The sequence below is a fragment of the Podarcis filfolensis genome (genome assembly GCF_964270895.1).
Source record: "Podarcis filfolensis genome assembly, chromosome: 12".
Classification (NCBI taxonomy): domain Eukaryota; kingdom Metazoa; phylum Chordata; class Lepidosauria; order Squamata; family Lacertidae; genus Podarcis; species Podarcis filfolensis.
Window position 1 is genome coordinate 52,056,827 of NC_139614.1, and position 16,472 is coordinate 52,073,298.

The following is a 16,472-nucleotide window of genomic DNA, read 5'->3' on the forward strand; positions in this document are numbered from 1 at the left end:
TTTCGGGGGGGGGGGGGGAATTCCGCCCCCTCCCGCATGCGACACTTCTCCCTTTTTCTCCTTTTGCAGAAATGAAGGTGTGTTTCTGCGCTGGAAAGGTGGGAGACCTTGCGTTTGCAATTGCGAGAAGGTGCCAGTTTAAAAGAGGGAGGGCTGGAGCCTTACAACACACACACACACACACACACACACTGCTCAAGGGCAGGGACAAGATCAGGAATATACATTTTATTGGAAGTGACACTATCTGGATGCTTGGGATGAGGGGCGCTGAAAGGGTTATTTGGCCACGAGAAGCCCTGGATTGCAAGGAAGGCCTACAGTCCTTCATCAGTGCAGATCTTCTCAAGGAAGTAATCTTAACCATGCGTAGGATCCGGAACCAAAAAGTTGTATATGGATTTCTGGGTTTCGGTTGTGTGTGTGTAAGTTCTACATCTGGTTTGCAAATAGGGGTGGTGTTGTGGGTTTTTTTTGGTGTGGAAAAGCTGTAATCCAAAACTCCCGATCTTCAGTCTTTGCATAGTTTGGCCTGCAACGTAGAGCTCGCTCCTCACGCAAACGCTTGAATGGACCATCACAGGGCAGACAGAATTCTTGGGTCGTCTGGTGTCACTCGAAATAGCCTCAGTGGTTTAACCTCCTGAATTCAGCTTTCTTAGGTGCTAAAGACACACCTTTTTCTGCCCTGGCCTTGTGACACTTGAGGTGTGTGTTTTCAGGACCTGTTCCCGCGACTGTGATTTGTTTTAGCTGGCTCTTAATGCAGGGTTTCAAACTGTTCCAACCCGCCCTGGGATCCGCTGGTGAAGGAATAATGGGAATAGGAATAATGGGTGGGATTCGGCTAACTAGTCCTGTCAGCAGAAACTCACAGAAAAGCTTCTGTGTGAGCACGGCTTCTCCTCTGCTATGCGCCCCTGAAATTGACTTGTGGGGGTAAAATCCTCCAAAACAGCCTATGGAGAAAGGACAGTGGTTCAGATTCGCTAGGCGCATTTTGCACCTGGCGCGGGTGGTGCTGTGGTCTAAACCACCGAGCCTAGGGCTTGCCGATCAGAAGGTTGGCGGTTCGAATTCCCGTGACCAGGTGAGCTCCCGTTGCTCAGTCCCAGCTCCTGCCAACCTAGCATTTCGAAAGCACGTCAAAGTGCAAGTAGATAAATAGGTACCGCTCCGGCGGGAAGGTAAACGGCGTTTCCATGCGCTGCTCTGGTTCGCCAGAAGTGGCTTAGTCATGCTGGCCACATGACCCGGAAGCTGTACGCCGGCTCCCTCGGCCAATAAAGCGAGATGAGCACCGCAACCCCAGAGTCAGTCACAACTGGACCTAATGGTCAGGGGTCCCTTTACCTTTACCTTCAAGTGAAGGTACCTGGGAGACAGGATGACTTGATGTCTCCACGCTCTGGAGGTGCATGCCTGGAGAGCACTGATTCTTGGCTTTTCCCCACACACGAATACCCCATCCTGTAGAATTCCATCTGTTCTATTTTATCTGTACCATCAGTAGTGAATTTCAGGAACCGAAACGCTTTTTCCATGCAGCCTGAGCAGGAGCAATGAACAATGTTATAGTTAATTGCTGTCGCTTGTCTTCACCCCACTCACTGTTACGAATGGTCTGTGTCACCGTTAAGAAAAAGAGGCAGGAACAGGCTAATATATATGTGGACAGTTCCTGGGTAAAAGTGACTTTTCTTCTTTTAAGTTCTCAAAGTTCTTCACCTGGCTAAGGGTTGTCCTCTGAACTAGCCAGATGTTTAACTGAGAATCAATCAGTCCATCGCTTGAAAAATAAGACTTTATAGCCGCCTTGCCCCCAAAATGGCAACTAGGCATTCCATGTTGGCAACCGTAATGTTGGTTTAAGGTAAACAGGTAAAGGACGCCTGGATAGTTGAGTCCAGTCAAAGGCGACTCTGGGGTTGCTGCGCTCATCTCGCTTTCAGGCCAAGGGAGCCGGCGTTTGTCCACAGACAGCTTCCGGGTCATGTGGCCAGCATGACTAAACCGCTTCTGGCGCAACAGAAACCAGAGCGCATGGAAACGCCGTTTACCTTCCCGTCGCAGCGGTACCTATTTATCTACTTGCACTGGCATGCTTTCGAACTGCTAGGTTGGCAGGAGCTGGGACATAGAGCCAGTGTGGTGTAGTGGTTAAGAGCGGTGGACTCTTAATCTGGTGAACTGGGTTTGTGTCTCCGCTCCTCCACATGCAGCTGCTGGGTGACCTTGAGCTAGTCACACTTCTCTGAAGTCTCTCAGTCTCACTCACCTCACAGAGTGTTTGTTGTGGGGGAGGAAGGGAAAGGAGAATGTTAGCCGCTTTGAGACTCCTTCGAGTAGTGATAAAGCGGGATATCAAATCCAAACTCTTCTTCTTCTTCTTCTTCTTCAATGGGAGCTCACCCCGTCGTGGGGATTCGAACCGCCGACCTTCCGATCAGCAAGCCCAAGAGGCTCAGTGGTTTAGAGACCACAGAGCCACCTTTGTCCCGTAGCTTATATATCTGAGTTTCTAACACTGGGAGGAGATGGGGGATTGTTTTGTCTAGATGGAAACAGCAGCATAATGTGACATTGAATTTCTCATCATCATCATCATTATTATAATGTGTGCTTTTGAATCACCCTGTAGATCAGGGGTGAGAATCTCAGGCACAGGGGCTGGATGCATTCTATGGGTCTGACCCTCAACACACTGCCTGGGTTCTGCTTCATCTCCCAGGCTGTGTCCTTGAAGTCAGATAATGCCTCTTGCTTGTTTGGACGGGAGGTGAAAGAGATGTGTGAAATGACTTCTTGTTTAGTCGTGTCCGACTCTTTGTGACCCCATGGACCAGAGCACTCCAGGCACTCCTGTCTTCTACTGCCTCCCGCAGTTTGGTCAAACTCATGCTAGTAGCTTCAAGAACTCTGTCCAACCATCTCGTCCTCTGTCGTCCCCTTCTCCTTGTGCCCTCCATCTTTCCCAACATCAGGGTCTTTTCCAGGGAGTCTTTTCTTCTCATGAGGTGGCCAAAGTATTGGAGCCTCAGCTTCACAATCTGTCCTTCCAGTGAGCACTCAGGGCTGATTTCCTTCAGAATGGAGAGGTTTGATCTTCTTGCAATCCATGGGACTCTCAAGAGTCTCCTCCAGCACCATAATTCAAAGGCATCAATTCTTCGACGATGAGCCTTCTTTATGGTCCAGCTCTCACTTCCATACATCACTACTGGGAAAACCATAGCTTGAACTATACGGACCTTTGTTGGCAAGGTGATGTCTCTGCTTTTTAAGATGCTGTCTAGGTGAAATAACTAGCTGACTGTGAAAAAGGTAAATTTTACATTTGTTGCCCCATCCATTTCCGCCTCTGGCCCTGCCCACCACTGCCATGTGGCCCTTGAAACATTGCCTGGGAAGGAATGTGGGCCTCTGGTTGAAACAGGATCCCCACACATGCTGTAGAATCATGGATCCGGGAAGTATCTGAGTGTCTATACATGACTGAACTTTCCTTGGCTATGAGATGGAACCTCTCTCTGCAGATATAGTATATTTTTGAATATATGGAGGTGCTGGAGGCCAAACAACAGGGAAATGTTCTTGACTTCCTGACTCGCTTCAACACTGGCATCCAAAAAACTGGGTGGTGGCCAGGGACCCTGTGCCTGTACTTGCTGTGGGATTTAATCCAACAGGTGAAGCCTTTCTGGGCTTGGAGAGTTAGTGATGGGGAAGATCACCACCTGTTAGGTCCCTGCCTGACACACCGTGGTTAACAGGAATTACGTCAGGAAAACAGGTGGCAACCCCACCTGGTTTCAGTAACACAGAAAACAAGGATTGTCTATGCAGAATTAAGATTTAGAAAAAAATAGTGGTTACAGCGGATAACAGTCTTAGCGTGACTCAGCTGTGGTTTTTCAGGGGGAAACTGATTGAAGCCGTGGTAGGTCATATTGTGTGGGTGCTGACTTTTAGAACCCTAAACGGCCTTGGCCCTATATACCTGAAGGTGCGTCTGCACCCCCATCGTTCAGCTCAGACACTGAGGTCCAGCGCCGAGGACCTTTGGGCAGTTCCCTCACTGCTAGAAGTGAAGTTACAGGGAACCAGGCAGAGGGCCTTCTCGGTAGTAGCACCCATTCTGTGGAATGCCCTCCCATCAGCTGTCAAGGGGATGGATAATTATACAATTTTTAGAAGACATCTTAAGGTGGCTCTGTACATGGAAGTTTTTAATGTTTGATGTTTTATTTCCGGCCTAGAAGATAAAACCTGTAAGGAAGGTCTGAAAGATCAGGGAAGAAGAAAAAGATTGGGTTGGCGTTAAAGCTTATCAATCACATTTGCCCAGGATAGGAAAAGCAGCAGATATAAACAAGACTTGGGCATTTCTGCTTCTCCAGTGCTTAACTTTGCTCTGCCTCTGTTCAGCTAGGTTTTTAGGAAGACTAGGACATCTCCTTCTCTTCAAGCCACTATTGGACAGACATCTGTTGTGGATCCTTTATGGGCCTTGACTTAGAAGAGATGAGGACTATTCGTATTGAGATGGAACCCCCATGGACACTAATGGAAAATTTCCTCCCAGTGTAAATAAGTTTGGATGAGGGATTTTCTTCAGCACCGCAGCAGGGGAAGGAACTGCTTTTAACTGCCCCTTCTGACTGCTGGGGTCCCAATAATTATCAGGGGGCCCCTCCCAATCTGATGCTATTCGCAGTTTTTTTTAATGTGCACATCCAATCAAGTTTACATTCCATTGTAAAATGGATCCTCTGTATAGGAGGTGCAACAGTTGAGAGGGAAACCCAGCCTAAAGAAATAAGATTTAAGACCCTAAATGGCCTGGGACCAAGATGCCTCGGCGGAGTCTCAGATGTAGCTGGACTCCAGCCAGGATGTCCAGGGACAATGAGAGTTATAGTCCAACGCCCTCTTGGAGGACCATGTCTAGGTTCTAAAAGGAACCCCCACCTTGGAAAGACCACTTAAGTCTTGAGTGTAAATTACTTAACCACATTGCTGATTTTCAGATCTGGGCCATGAGCAGCAGTCTGAGGTGAGCCAGGATCAAAGACCCACTGAACAAGTCACTAGTCTTGAGCATGGATATGGAACCACATCAGAGTTCAGGAAGACCTTTTTGACTCAAGCAAGGTTCAGTTCATACAGGAAGCCCTCTTATCCTACTTCCTGTCTTGGAAGATCCAATGGCCAGCCTGAGTGGGTGGGTGGGTGGAATCAGCCCAGGACCTGAAGGTCCTGAGAAGCTACCTCTTGTCATTCAGTGGTTTGTCATGTAGGGTAGTTGTCCACAAATCCTAGTAGCTCGTGGCAAGTGTGTATATATGCATGTAAAAGTATAGCATGTGGGGGAAGAGCCTCAGGGCTGAATCTGGTCCTCTGGGTTTCTCTGGCCTCTGGGCATGTCCACACACCATGTTGTTCACCCTCCTTGAGTGCTTTGGCCTGGCTAGGATGTGTCCTTCAACTGTGATCATGGCTCTTCCTTGCTGGGATAGAGATCTGCGTAGGAACCACCAATGTGTGTGGCTAGAAAAGTTGCCTACTGAGCAAAGGTTAGAGTTCCATGCATTGCTGTGCCCACTTTCGTCTCCACCTGTGCCTACTGTAGACACGTGGCCCTCGGAAGTTTGCCTGTAAAAGGATGAGGCCCTCGAGGTAGATTCCTGAATCCAACAAGCAAGCAGTTGTGTTGTAGAGGCCTGGTCATCAGAGAGCCAAGATTGGCTGCCGTTCCCCGTTGAATGCACACCCAATGGCGAATCCAGGTTATGTGACACACCCATTTAGGTCTCATTCGGAGAGTTTGATTAGACTGAATCCCCAAGTCTTGTTTGTGGTCAGAAACGGCACGTGTTTATTGGGCTGTGTGGGAATTTGAGCATATAGAATAAGGACCTGCCTTCAAAACTATGGCTGTGGAAGACTTCTCATCATCCCATGCTCTTTTGGGTTACTGCAGAAGTTGGTTTTGGGTGTCCATAGAAGGAGAACAAAATATTGGCAATGTTTAGGTTTTATTGATAAAGAGGCTTCTTCTAGTCTACTCATCCCTGTTTCATTGCGCGTCCGTCGCTCAAAAAGCAAGACTTCGCCAACACTGGCTTGCTTCTTCATTAGGCTTGATGTAGAGTAATGTGGTGGGACACGGGTGGTGCTGTGGGTTAAACCACAGAGCCTAGGACTTGCCAATCAGAAGGTCGGCGGTTCGAATTCCCGCTACGGGGTGAGCTCCCGTTGCTCGGTCTCTGCTCCTGCCAACCTAGCAGTTCCAAAGCACGTCAAAGTGCAAGTAGATAAATAGGTCCTGCTCCGGCAGGAAGGTAAACGGCGTTTCCGTGCCCTGCTCTGGTTCGCCAGAAGCGGCTTAGTCCTGCTGGCCACATGACCCGGAAGCTAAACGCTGGCTCCCTCGGCCAATAAAGTGAGATGAACGCCTAATGGTCAGGGCTCCCTTTACCTTTAATTAGAGTAATGTGGTATTTTATTTCCTGGCTTTGTTGTTGTTGTTGTTTTGTGGGGTGCAGTTGCTTCTTGGCTAGCAAATAGAGGGGTATTTTTGGCCCTGGCAAAATGGCTTCCCTCTTTGGGTTTTTCCTTTTCCTTTCTTTATGTTGATGTCAAAAGGTGCCAAATGTGTTTGTCCATTCAGAGCGAGAGTCAAGCATTGCAGGAAACATGTCTGTCCATTGGGCTGGCTGTTTCATATCCGCCATCCTTTCCAGGTCAGATCTGATTGGCTGCCCGATATCATGATATCATCCTGTGTCCACTAAGTGATCTCTGATTGGCTTAGGAGCACTGTCCCGAGGAGGAAGCCCACCCCTGGCCAGTCAAAGAAAGAGAAGGCAGCGAATGAGGGATTTGGGGGAGCATTTCTTCAATGTCTCTCCACCTCCCACTAAAATCTCACAGGGCTTCAAATGAGTGAACACTGATGCAACCTACTAAAAAATGCCAACAAAAAGCATTTGGTGAACATCAAACAATTACTTGCTTCATTGTGGGCGCCAGCTATAACCAACAGAGCATTTATGCTGAATCTCACATTTAATTTTAGCAATAAAGGAGTTCTGTACTCTGTGGAACGAGGCATTAAGCTATGGCCGCCCTCTCCCTTTTACTTGGAAGATAGAGAAAATGTGATTGTCTTGCTTTGCAATCACGTAGTGCTCAAAGCAGAGCCCAGATGTGATCTAGTAATCTTTGCACCTGCCCTGTTAGGTTAGTATTGTCCCTGTAATGCAGGATAGGGGACTTCCTCGATCCGCAACCCCTTCTTTCCCATGCCACCCCCAGATTTATTTTTTACAGGCTTGACCAGAGCTCGTATACCCCTTTGCGGCTCTTGCTGGGACTGGAGGGCACAAGGCCGTGGGCAGAAGCATAGCTGTCAACTTAGAGATTTGAAAATAAGGGACCAGCAGCCTTGAAAATAAGGCACCAGCAGCCAAAATAAGGGACCTGCAGCCTCACTTGTTCCAGGCACTCCAGTCTTCCTGTGCTCCTGCAGTCTGGTCAAACTCATGCTGGTAGCTTCGAGAACACTGTCCAACCAATTTTGTAACCAGAGGTTCAACTGAATAGAATCTATTTTTTTTTTTTATATATATAATATTTTTATTTTCCATTTAAACACAATACAACGAACATAAACATACAAAAAACAGAAAACAAAACAAAAAACATGTATCATTTCATATCCCATCTTCCCCGACTTCCTCATGCCTCCCCTTTCTGTATTCCAAATTCTTATTGATTGTTCAGCAAATCTTCCCTTATTTTAATTTAGATTTAGACTATTCTTCCTTATTCTCCTTGTCTTAACCATTACTAATAGTAACCATTTACTTTCCAGTCCAACATCATTCTAACTTTCATTAACTTTGTAATATTTCTTTAAATAGTCCTTGAATTTTTTCCATTCTTCTTGCGCTGCTTCTCTTCCCTGGTTCAACTGAATAGAATCTAAATCACATGCACCACAAGGCCTATGCAGCCTCAACTTAAGATGGCTCCCTGGCCTGGCTTTGCACTGCAAAGTTTGCAGCAGCACGTGCAACAAAATGGCGTCCAGCATTCAAAAAACCCCTCAGCTTGCATTAACTAGCCACACACAAGGCATGCAAGCTCCACCCCCCAGTCGTTCTTAGACCCCAATCACCTTAGACTGGGTGAGCAACACAGCCAAGCAACACAGTTGGAGCCTCCCTCCTCCCTGGCCGGCAGGGAGGGAGGGAGAGGAGCTACTTCCTTTGAAATTTAAGGGACATCATTTAAGGGACATCCATCAATAAGGGACAGCAGTGGGACATGGCCCTGGAATAAGGGACTGTCCCTTCGAATAAGGGACAGTTGACAGCTATGGGCAGAAGTGGCAAGGGCAGTTCCAGTAGAGCCATTGCGGATGCACGAGAACATCAAGGGAGGATGGCGGCTGCCTGCGTGGTAGAGACAGTGTGGCCTAGTGGTGAGAGCATTGCACTAAGATCTCGGAGATTTGAGGGTTTGTAACTCTACTGGGCCACGAAGCTCACTGCCTCTCAGCCTAAGCTGTTGTGTTGATGATGATGATGATGATGATTTATTACGGTCGGAGACCAGCTTATAAAACACACTTGGGGGGTACAACCCCAGAAGGAAAACAAACGTTTAAAACAATGTACAACAATAAATTTAAAATTTATAAATGCGATAAGCGTGTAAACACTTAAAACTTTAAGATAAGCTACCGCAGAGAGATGACCCAGAGTCACCCATGGAACCGAGTTTGGGGATTTTTTTAACGAACTAATTTGATTGTGTTGATTAAATGAGGAGCAAGAGAGCCGTCTCTGCCTCCTTCAGAGAAAAGGTAAAGGTAAAGGGACCGCTGACCATTAGGTCCAGTCGTGAACGACTCTGGGGTTGCGGCGCTCATCTCGCTTTATTGGCCGAGGGAGCTGGCATACAGCTTCCGGGTCATGTGGCCAGCATGACTAAGCCGCTTCTGGAAAGCCAGAGCAGCGCACGGAAACGACATTTACCTTCCCACCAGAGCGGTACCTATTTATCTACTTGCACTTTGACGTGCTTTTGAACTGCTAGGTTGCCAGGAGCAGGGACCGAGCAACCGGAGCTCACCCCGTCGCGGGGATTCAAACCGCTGACCTTCTGATCGGCAAGTCCTAGGCTCTGTGGTTTAACCCACAGCGCCACCCACGTCCCCAGAGAAAAGTTGGGATGCCGTAAATAAACAGCCTGTGTGTTTGCAATTGTGCCACCACATGGAGACCAGCTCTGCAACGAGTTATAGAGGCGACTGGTGCAGAGGTGCATTTAGGAAGACTGTTTTTGTGTGTGTGTGTGTGTGTGTGTGTGTTTGTGTTTGTGTGTGGTGCTGTACAGCCGTTGCTTTGACAGTGAGCCAAAAAGACTTGCTGCGCTTCTGCATACTGTATGCCATCCCATTCCCAATCAAGTGACAGCTTTGTGTTTGCACTGGGATTTTCTCTTCCCAAGGCAGGCAAGCTTAAAGTGTAGGATTCTGTGTTCTTCGAGGTCCCCCGCTGTTACTGGACTACAACTCCCATCATCCCCAGCCAGCTTACCCCGTGGCCAGGGGGATGATGGGAACTGTAGTCCAACAACATCCGGGGGACCCAAGGCTCACCCAGACAGTCTCTGTCCCTTCCTTCACAAAGGGGAAGGTGCTAAGTTAGGCACTCGGACCAGAGGTCTCTCGGGGGACGACGACTGAAGAGTAACTCTGTGTATGCTCTGATGCACTCAACCCTGGGGTGCCATAACTTTTGATAACAAACGGTGATCATCCTGGGCGTTCTCCTCTTAGCAACCCGTCTCCCATCAGTCATGCTGATAGGCTTCTTTCCAGCTGCCACTCAGACCTAACTTTTGCAAACAACAGATAATATTGTAGGTGTGTTTCTGGACTGTACCATTCCCAAGTTCCAAGTGCTGTTGAGCAATTCCATGTGGGAAGGAGGTCCCCGTGTGCAGAAAGCCAGCATGTCAGGGAAAAGCCTGGGCTAGCCCCTTCCAGATACGCTTCTTCTTTCCCCCCCCCCCCAATTTTTTAAAATTAATTTTCACAAAATTATAAACGAACAAAACAAACAAACATAAATCATAAATCACAATCTTCTTAAAAATTATACTTATTAACATTGTTAAGTGACTTCCTCGCTTCCCCTTGGTTGAATTTCCATGTATATCCATTTAACGGTTTTCCAAATCACAGTTCTTATAAAATTTAACTTAATCATTAACACCTTTAAATCTTTTCATTTAAAAATTATACAAATTGATTCGTCACTTAACTTATATAAAATCCTAAGCCAGTTAGTTATCTGCAAGTTATTTCCAACAGATACGTTTCTTTTCTATGCTCAGGAATTATTATTTTTTTGCATTTGGCCGTGTGAACTATCTAACCTGGTGGCTTAGAAACAGGTCTTCTACTTCACCTGCTGTTTGGGAGAAGCAGGCCTTCGTGGTCGTTATCTTGGAAGCTGAGTGCACACACAGACACACACATCCCTATTGAGGTCCCAGCTGCTGCTGGTGGAGTGGTAGAAATTGCACCCTTCTTCCAAGAGTAGCAGTCACACTGGAGACCTCTTTTCAGGCTAAAGAAAAAGGGGAAAAAATGGTTTGCAGCGCCTCTGGACTCCGGCGTCTTTTGCAACTGTTCCTTCCAGCCTCCAGCGCAGGCCTCGCATTCCAAGCATAACCTTGGCACTCACATCAAGCCGGTGGGAGCCTTTGGCTTTCAAAGCTGGGCCCTGTGAGGCTAACATGCTTTTCAGGGCGAACCGTGGGATTAACGGCACTTGGAGAATGCAAGCCGGCCTTTCTCCTGCGGTTCTGCCTGTGTGTTCGTGGCGACGAGCAAAAGCCCTGTTATGTAAAAAGGGAATTTATTTATTTATTTTTTCTAATTTTTTTTAAAAAGTAATCTGGGCTCTCTAGGAAAGCTGTTCCGGATGGCGGAACCCTGATCCACCGATCTCACGATGATGGTGCAAAGCTCTCCTCGCTCTCTGCCCCTCTCTCTCTCTCCCCCCTGATCCTCCTGCTCTTTTAATAAAAGTGTGCCATTATGCGATTGCGAGAGACGTGGCATTGTGCCCTTAATAACGCAGCTAGTAATTTGAGCACTTTTCTGGAAATGGCAGTCAAGTGCCAGGCTTTTGAAGGAGGGGAGGGCAATCATCATTTTGCTCGAATTAGCACGGCGCTGAGCTTGGGAGCGCGAGAGATTGCCGCTGTCAGGGATGGGCTAAGGAGAGCCCAAAGCACAAAGTCGCCCTGCTTGGCTAGGGAGCCCTGGGTTCAAGGCATCGTGCAGAAAGGGGGCTGCCCCAAAAAATCGATTTGCTGGAGCAGTGGTTTCTTCCTGGAGAGAGCAAAAGGCAAGCAGGAAGGGAGACCTAAACTACTCTGGTTCCTTTTGGCTGGACCCTTATAAGTTTTGGTCTCTTAACTTTGGCTGCATACCCACTGTACATTAAAAACCTGTTCCCAGCCTCCCCCTGAATTCTGGGATGCTCAGGTGGCCCGGAGTGCCTTCCATCAGCTTTGCCTGGTTGCCCAGCTGCATCCTGAGAGCCAGTGTGGTGTAGTGGTTAAGAGCGGTAGACTCGTAATCTGGTGAACCGGGTTCGCGTCTCCGCTCCTCCACATGCAGCTGCTGGGTGACCTTGGGCTAGTCACACTTCTCTGAAGTCTCTCAGCCCCACTCACACCTCACAGAGTGTTTGTTGTGGGGGAGGAAGGGAAAGGAGAATGTTAGCCGCTTTGAGACTCCTTTGGGTAGTGATAAAGCGGGATATCAAATCCAAACTCCTCTTCTTCATCATCCTTACCTTGACAGGGACAGCCTAACTACTGTTGTCTAAGGTAAAGGTAAAGGTACCCCTGACTGTTAGGTCCAGTCGCGGACGACTCTGGGGTTGCGCGCTCATCTCGCTCTATAGGCCGAGGGAGCCGGCGTTTGTCCGCAGACAGCTTCCGGGTCATGTGGCCAGCATGACTAAGCCGCTTCTGGCGAACCAGAGCAGCGCACGGAAACGCCGTTTACCTTCCTGCCGGAGCGGTACCTATTTATCTACTTGCACTTGGAGTAATCTCAGAAGTTTGTGTTTATGTGTGACTACTAGATTTCCAAGGATCGGGTTGGGTGGTGGGGAGAGATTTCACTGCCCTCCAAAGTTCTCTGTCATTTTCTGAACCTGGCAAAAGAATGTGTAATCGGTACATGTATCTGAAAGCTCCTACCAATAACAAACTTAGTTGGTCTCTAAGGTGCTACTGAAAGGAATTTTTTTATTTTGTTTCGACTACGGCAGACCAACACGACTACCTACCTGTATCCGGTACATTTTAAGCAGACTTGCTTAATTTGCATCATGTATACAGACTGCACATCAGCTCCCCCCCCGGTTAAATTAAATCTACCTTCTCCAGCTATGGGACTTGCCGATCAGGTCGGCGGTTTGAATCCCCACGACGGGGTGAGCTCCCGTTGCTCGGTCCCTGCTCCTGCCAACCCAGCAGTTCGAAAGCACGTCAAAGTGCAAGTAGATAAATAGGTACCACTCCGGCGGGAAGGTAAACGGTGTTCCATGCACTGCTCTGGTTCGCCAGAAGCGGCTTACTCATGCTGGCCACATGAGCCGGAGGCTGTATGCCGGCTTCCTCGGCCAATAAAGCGAGATGAGCGCTGCAACCCCAGAGTCGGCCACAACTGGACCTAATGGTCAGGGGTCCCTTTACCTTTACTAAGGAACTCTGCCCCCATGGTGAGGGAACTTTTGAAACCCAAAAGCAGCAACTCTTATTTGTAGCTTCTTGGTTGCCCAGCTGACTTCTCTGATGAGAAAAACAGGAGTTTGGGCCGTGCTGCGACTGAGCTGATAAGGTTTTGTTTGAAAGATCCCGGCTTGTCATGCCGTACATCTGCGGCAACAGGATACAAGGCAAACTTTCCCTGTGAACTCAATGTGTCAAAACATTAGGCGTTCTTCAAATGTTTTTCACTGAATGCTTCGCTGCAATTTCCCCCACAGCTCTGAAGGATGAAGGCTCTGTCACTTCGACGTTTGCTTGTCTGCATGGAAAAAGAAAATGGTGTGGGGGGGTTTTGTTTTCTTCCCAGTTCTTTCCCCTGTTAGTTGGCACCTCTCTTTTCTAATCTAGACCACATTTACAAGTGCAAGTCACCCAGTAAAGGGAAACTAGACTTAAAAACTTGAGCTAGTATTCTGACAAAAGTGTGGGGCTTGAGCCGGGAAGAGCCGAGTTCGAATTCTCAGTTGGCTCAGAGTTGCCTTAGGTTACTGATGCTGGGTCTGTACAGATGTTATGCTTGCCTGGTTTGATGTTTCACAAACAGGCCGTGAGGAGCTTCAGCCTTGTACAGTGGTACCTCGGGTTACATACGCTTCAGGTTACATACGCTTCAGGTTACAGACTCCGCTAACCCAGAAATAGTGCTTCAGGTCAAGAACTTTGCTTCAGGATAAGAACAGAAATGGTGCTCTGGCAGCGCATTGGCAGCAGGAGGCCCCATTAGCTAAAGTGGTACCTCAGGTTAAGAACAGTTTCAGGTTAAGAACGGACCTCCGGAACGAATTAAGTACTTAACCCGAGGTACCACTGTATATATACTGCCTCCTCCTTCAGCTCAGGAGCCACAATTCTGGGCTTCTGACTTCCGTTTGCGGCAACCTGGATTCTGGGTACGTCCGAATGGGGAAACAGTGCTTTGCCCTCGCCTACAGTTTTGCGGTGTGTGGTTGCACCCTACTCCAAAATAGCGGAAGCACCTAAAGCAGCGGTTCTCAACCTGTGGGTCCCCAGATGTTGTTGAACTACAACTCCCATCACCCCTAGCTAGCAAGGCCAGAGCTCAGGGATGATGGGAGTTGTAGTCCAACAACATCTGGGGACCCACAGGTTGAGAACCGCTGACCTAGAGGAAGGGGAACAGACAGACTCCTAGGGGCTGGTTCACGTAACACTAAACCATGGTTTGCAATTGTGTCTCGTTTCCACCTCCCGGGAATGTGTCCTTGAACTCTGGCGAACGCCTCTTGTCAGCGAGGGGTGTGGCCTGAGGACGGTTATGAGGGCCGGGCAGAGGGTCCTGAGGGCCACATTTGGCTCCTGACCTTGAGTCTCCCCATCTCTGGTTCACAGCTACCTGTTACGTGGAGAAGGCGGTTGCAATCTGAGACTTTTTTCTGTTGGCTTCCTCCTTTTTTGGAGGTCCCGAGCCTCAAGGAGGTTAGATTGGTTTCAACTAGGGCCAGGGCCTTTTCAGCACTGGCTCCGACATGGTGGAACGCTCTGTCACAAGAGACTAGGGCCCTGCGGGCATTTGACATCTTTCCGCAGAGCCAGCAAGACAGAGCTGTTCCACCTGGCCTTTGGTTTCGACTAGGTCTGACCCTTATGATTCCCACCTCTTATGGTCTTGATTTATCGGCTACTTTAAAATGAGGCTGCATTTTAAATTGCTTTTTAAGCTGTATTTTAAATTCGTTCCCCCCCTTCCCCTTATTATGTTTTTACTGCAATTTTATTGGTGTTAGCCACCCTGAGCTCGACTCTGGCCGCGGAGGGTGGGGTATAAAAAAAATTATTATTATTATTATTATTATTATTATTATTATTATTATTATTATTATTAATTTTCTCCATTCTGTCTGGTTCTGTCCTCCATCTGGTTTCCCCCCCTTCCTTTTTCGCTCCTGCATGTCCCCCTTTTAGATAGAAAAGAAGTCCCCCCACAAGCACTTTGCACATAGTGAACTCGCTGTAACCCCTCATGCATCTCCCCCTCGTAAAACTCTGTTGATGGAGACGGGATGAGGCCGGCCAGCCTGCCTCAAAAATCTCTTCGCGCTGACCTTCACTCGGCCTCGCTGCAGAGCCTGGACCGCAGCCGACCCTGGATAAGCAAGCCTGGCTGCCTTCCCTCGCAGGCCCCTCCAAGGCCTCTGGGTTTTGGGGGGACGCCAAGAGGAGAGCTGGAGGCCTCCAGTGTCTTCCTTCGGAGCTGGTGGGCTGCAGAAAGGGAGAGTTTTGCAGAGTGCATAAAAGTGAGGTGCCCTCAGAAAGGTTGCAGCCCCTTGTTGTTGTTGTTTAGTCGTTTAGTTGTGTCCGACTCTTTGTGACCCCATGGACCAGAGCACACCAGGCACTCCTGTCTTCCACTGCCTCCCGCAGTTTGGTCAAACTCATGCTGGTAGCTTCGAGAACACTGTCCAACCATATTGTCCTCTGTCGTCCCCTTCTCCTTGTGCCCTCCATCTTTCCCAACATCAGGGTCTTTTACAGGGAGTCTTCTCTTCTCATGAGGAGGCCAAAGTATTGGAGCCTCAGCTTCACGATCTGTCCTTCCAGTGAGCACTCAGGGCTGATTTCCTTCAGAATGGAGAGGTTTGTTCTTCTTGCAGTCCATGGGACTCTAAAGAGTCTCCTCCAGCACCATAATTCAAAAGCATCCATTCTTTGGTGATCAGCCTGCTTTATGGTCCAGCTCTCACTTCCATACATCACTACTGGGAAAACCATAGCTTTAACTATACAGACCTTTGTTGGCAAGGTGATGTCTCTACTTTTTAAGCTGCTGTCTAGGTTTGTCATTGCTTTTCTCCGAAGAAGCAGGCGTCTTTTAATTTCGTGGCTGCTGTCACCATCTGCAGTGATCATGGAGCCCAAGAAAGTAAAATCTCTCACTGCCTCCATTTATTCCCCTTCTATTTGCCAGGAGGTGATGGGACCAGTGGCCATGATCTTCGGTTTTTTAATGTTCAGCTTCAGACCATATTTGGCGCTCTCCTCTTTCACCCTCATTAAAAGGTTCTTTAATTCCTCCTCACTTTCTGCCATCAAGGTTGTGTCATCTGCATATCTGAGGTTGTTGATATTTCTTCCGGCAATCTTAATTCCGGCTAGGGATTCATCCAGCCCAGCCTTTCACATGATGAATTCTGTATATAAGTTAAATAAGCAGGGAGACAATATACAGCCTTATCGTACTCCTTTCCCAATTTTGAACCAATCAGTTGTTCCATATCCAGTTCTAACTGTAGCTTCTTGTCCCACGTTAAATGTGCTTCAGGTTGAGCGTTTTCAGGTTATGCTCCGCGGCGACTCAGAAGTAATGGAACGCGTTACTTCCGGGTTTCGCTGCTCACGCATGCGCAGACGCTCAAAATGACGTCACGCACATGCGCGGAAGCGGCAAATCACGACCTGTGCACGCGCAGACGCGGGTTGCGTTCACTTCAGGATGCGAACGGGGCTCTGGAATGGATCCCGTTTGCATCCAGTGGTACCACTGTATTTTCTCCTCAAAGCAGTTTCCCTCAATATGATCATTTGGAGTAGGCTCTATTCAACCCGATCAGATGAGCGGGGTACAAATTTTTGTGGGTGCC

The 16,472-nt window shown here is 48.3% G+C and overlaps 1 protein-coding gene and 1 long non-coding RNA gene across 4 annotated transcripts in view; both read left to right on the forward strand.

Annotated features, from left to right (window-relative positions):
- Window positions 1–16,472, forward strand: part of LOC310746358 — a 121,796-nt gene that overhangs the window by 72,511 nt on the left and 32,813 nt on the right. The window lies entirely within an intron of this gene.
- The window catches only part of ZBTB47 (zinc finger and BTB domain containing 47), a 42,889-nt gene that overhangs the window by 1,164 nt on the left and 25,253 nt on the right, over window positions 1–16,472 (forward strand). The gene's annotated exons all lie outside the window — the stretch shown is intronic.